Source organism: Pan troglodytes, chromosome 7 (genome assembly GCF_028858775.2).
Source record: "Pan troglodytes isolate AG18354 chromosome 7, NHGRI_mPanTro3-v2.0_pri, whole genome shotgun sequence".
In the NCBI taxonomy this organism is placed as follows: Eukaryota; Metazoa; Chordata; class Mammalia; order Primates; family Hominidae; genus Pan; species Pan troglodytes.
In genome coordinates this window covers 58,300,613-58,304,845 of record NC_072405.2, presented here as the reverse complement: position 1 = coordinate 58,304,845, position 4,233 = coordinate 58,300,613, and the positions used below count along the sequence as shown (strand labels likewise).

At 38.3% G+C, this 4,233-nt stretch overlaps 1 pseudogene; it reads left to right on the top strand.

Annotated features, from left to right (window-relative positions):
* Positions 1-2,378: 2,378 nt before the first annotated feature.
* LOC472759 (phosphoserine aminotransferase-like) lies at positions 2,379-3,575 on the top strand (annotated as a pseudogene).
* The last annotated feature ends 658 nt before the right edge of the window (positions 3,576-4,233 follow it).

Below are 4,233 nucleotides of genomic sequence, written 5' to 3'. Positions count from 1 at the left end.
CTAGGCCTCTGCTCTCAGAGGCTGTGTTTTAAAAGCATGGAAACCCACATGGAATCTATAATAAATCTTAAATGATGGCTCCATGTGGGCATACATGGCTATTGTTGATGCTCTATGCACTACATTTATATTATTTGTTTTCATATATTAGGTGTTTCCTTGACACTGAGATTTATTGAATTATGAATAGCGCTATAAGAATCTCAAGTGTCAGTAAAAAATGGCTAATCTAGTCCAAAGTTTTTAGGAAGTTAATGCTAATTAGGGTTACATTAATCATCCAGACACAGAGAAGTCATATTTGGGGCATGTCATTTAATAAAGTTTTTTGTTAACTACTAGTGAAAATCTTCTTAGAATAGAGATTAATTGGTAAGGAATACGAATTGCATAATAAATCAAACAATACCAGGATTAAAGTATTAATCTCTGAGCAAGATGGGAAATTACATTGCCAGAAGGGAAGTCTTCTCATTCTAAGTTATTTAAGCTTCTTGATAAGCCTGCCCTGATATGAAATCTACTGGTTTGCAAATTTAAAAAGTCATGAAGTATATATTTTAAAGAAAGCACAATTTGGCTGGGTGTGGTGGCTCACGCCTATAATCCCAGCACTTTGGGAGGCTGAGGTGGGTGGATCGCTTGAGGTCAGGAGTTCGAGACCAGCCTGGCCAACATGGTGAAACCCCATCTCTACTAAAAATACAAAAATTAGCCAGGCATGGTAGCGTGTGCCTGCAGTCTCAGCTACTTGGGAGGCTGAGGCTGGAGAATTGCTTGAACCCAGGAGGTGGAGGCTGCAGTGAGCTGAGATGGCACCACTGCACTTTAGCCTGGGCAATAGAGCAAAATTCTGTCAAAAAAAAAAAAAGAGAGAGAGAGAGAAAGAGGGAAAAAGAAAGAAAGAAGAAAGAAAAAGAAAGAAAGAAAGAAAGAAAAGAAAGAAAGAAGAAAGAAAGAAGAAAGAAGGAAAGAAAGAAAAAGAAAGAAAGAAAAGAAAGGATGATTTAATCACTTTCTCCTCTAAAAAGCAGGTCTGTTTTGTAAAATTACCAAACCTCAAACTAATATAAGGAACGATAATGTATTTTGTTTATATATAAACTCTATCTGTTTCTACATACTTTCTAGAGGAATAGATTTTACTTTCACACGTCTCAACATTTGTATTAAAAATGAGTATTTTGCCTCTCAGTGAATGAATAATTGTTACGTTCTGTCACTATGCTTCAGATTTTTCATCCTGAACTGAAATACTCTCCTTCCTTAAGCTACAAAAGACACTTCATAGAAAAGCAAACAAACAAAAAATGCTGATTTACAAATGGTTTTCATTCTTGATTTGTCTGCAAAACTGTTCCTCTTTAGGAAGATATTTGACATTTTAATAACAGTTTGCCATCTCCCATGTACCATGAGTACGAAATATTTTGTAACCTTAGGGATGGGCCAGATGAATATGCCTTAAGGAAAGCTTTTGCTTGATGGCATCAGTGTCAGTGCCCTGTATATTCACGAGCCATTGTCCCCCAGTTGGGAGAGATGGCAGTCCTGTTGTTTCTTAAAGTCATACCCCCTCCCCCCACACACAACCTAGTCAATTTCTTCTTTTTATATAGCAATTAAAAAACATCAAGGTGTTTAAATTATTATGCTTTTCATTTTGATTCCTAATTTATATTTCATTGTCCATACTTATTTTTCCCTAGCATTATTTCATTCCTAAGTAAATCTTACAGGAAAGAATCTGATCTTTCTATGAGTTTTACCTTAGGCAATCAAACAGCTGCTTTATAAGCTGTTTCTTCCAAGCCTTTTGAATGTTGTCAGACATCAAATTCATTGTTTGTCATTTCCTGTTTACAATAAAACTAAAATATGGTTATAAAGCCTAGAGACAAACTTCCTTAAGTATAAAATGAATAGAATTAAAACGTATTTTATTCTAAATAGCAAAATACTTTCATAAAGAAAAATGAAAATTCAGAAATTAGGCTGGATAAAAGTTTTATTTACCAAAAACAGCACACTATACAGTTGAAGGATACAGACCCGAGATCCAGGCTAGACAGTTTGACACACCAGACATGTGCCTGAGCTCTCTGATCTTGGGCAAGTTACAGAGCATCCCTGAGACCCAGTTTTTTCATCTGGGGAATGGAATGGAGATGATGATAGCACCCACCATTGGGTTGTTAAAATAAATCGTTTATGTAATATTTATAAATTGTTGAATATCATTTGATCATATACATAAGCATGTGTTTTATGCACACCTTTTTTTTTTTTTTTTAAATTTCAGAACAGTCAGACTCGCACCGCAGCGGCCGGGAACTCTCGCAGTTCACATGCTCAGTCCTCCTTGGCTGACTCGCCACACACGCTGCCGCAGCATGGACGCCCCGAGGTAGGTAGTCAACTTTGGGCCTGGTCCAGCCAAGCTGCCACACTCAGTGTTGTTAGAGATACAAAAGGAATTATTAGACTACAAAGGAATTGGCATTAGTATTCTTGAAATGAGGCACAGGCCGTCAGATTTTATCAAGATTATTAACAATGCAGAGAATCTTGTGCGGGGATTGCTAGCTGTTCCAGACAACTACGAGGTGATTTTTGTGCAAGGAGGTGGGTCGAGCCAGTTCAGTGCTGTCCCCTTAAAGTTGATTGGCTTGAAAGCAGGAAGGAGTGCGGACTATGTGGTGACAGAAGCTTGGTCAGCTAAGGCTGTAGAGGAAACCTGGGACTATAAATATTGTTCACTCTAAACTTGGGAGTTATACCTAAATTCCAGATCCAAGCACCTGGAACCTCAACCCGGATGCCTCCTACGTGTATTATTGTGCAAATGGGACGGTGCATGGCGTGGAATTTGACTTTATACCCGATGTCAAAGGAGCAGTACTGGTTTGTGACATGTTCTCAAACTTCCTGTCGAAGCCAATGGATGTTTCCAAGTTTGATGTGATTTTTTCTGGTGCCCAGAAGAATGTTGGCTCTGCTGGGGTCACTGTGGTGATAGTCCGTGATGACCAACTGGAGTTTGCCCTCCGAGAGTCCCCTTCAGTACTGGAATGCAAGGTGCAGGCTGGAAACAGCTCCTCGTACAACACGCCTCCATGTTTCAGCATCTACATCATGGGCTTGGTCCTGGAATGGACTAAAAACAATGGAGGTGCTGCTGCCATGGAGAAGCTTAGCTCCATCAAATCCCAAATGATTTATGAGATTACTGATAATTCTCAAGGATTCTACGTATGTCCAGTGGAGACCCAAAATAGAAGCAAGATGAATATTCCGTTCTGCACTGGCAATGTCAAAGGAGATGATGCTTTAGTAAAAAGATTTCTCAATAAAGCTTTTGAACTCAATATGTTGTCCTTGAAAGGGCACAGGTCTGTGGGAAGCATCCAGGCCTCTCTGTATAATTCTGTCACAATTGAAGATGTTCAGGAGCTGGCCGCCTTCATGAAAAAATTTTTGGAGATGCGTCAGCTATGAACACATCCTAACCAGAATATACTCTGTTATTAAACAACATACAAAGTTTAAAGTAACTTGGGGATGGCTACAAAAAGTTAACAAACACAGTATTTTTCTGAAATGAACATGTTTATTATAGATTTTTCTTTTTTGAAAGAACAGCAGCAAAACATCTACAGCTCTGCAAAGCTGGTGTGAAGTAATGTTCACCTTAATTCTGATTTGAACTGGAAGCATTTTCAAAAATCTCATTGCTTTTCTAACAAATTCCAGCTTATTTTGCCTTTGCTGCTACTCTTTCTAGTTAGTTTTAAAAGCTGCCTGTGGATATAATAATGCAAGTTGCAATTAAGTATTTCTGGAGTCATGGGAACACACAGCACAGAGGTAGATGGGGCCCTCTAGGTGCTGAATCTAGACATCTGTGGGGTCTCCTGGGTTCAGCGGCTGTTGATTCAAGGTCAACATTAATCATTGGAGTAGTGGTTTAAGAGTACCAGGCAAAGGGTAAACTGTAGATCGATGTTTATACTGTTATTACAAGAGAAGTTACATACTTTATCTATGTTTATATTAGCAAGGTCTGTTGTTAATACCATATGCTTTATATTTCTATGAATTTATATTTCTAATAATATGGTTATCACTGATACATGTAGAGACTTTTAGAATTTATTAAATCCTTGACGTTGTGCATCATAGCATTCCATTAGTAATAGTTGCACCCCCTCCCTAGTCTTCCCCTTCCTCTTT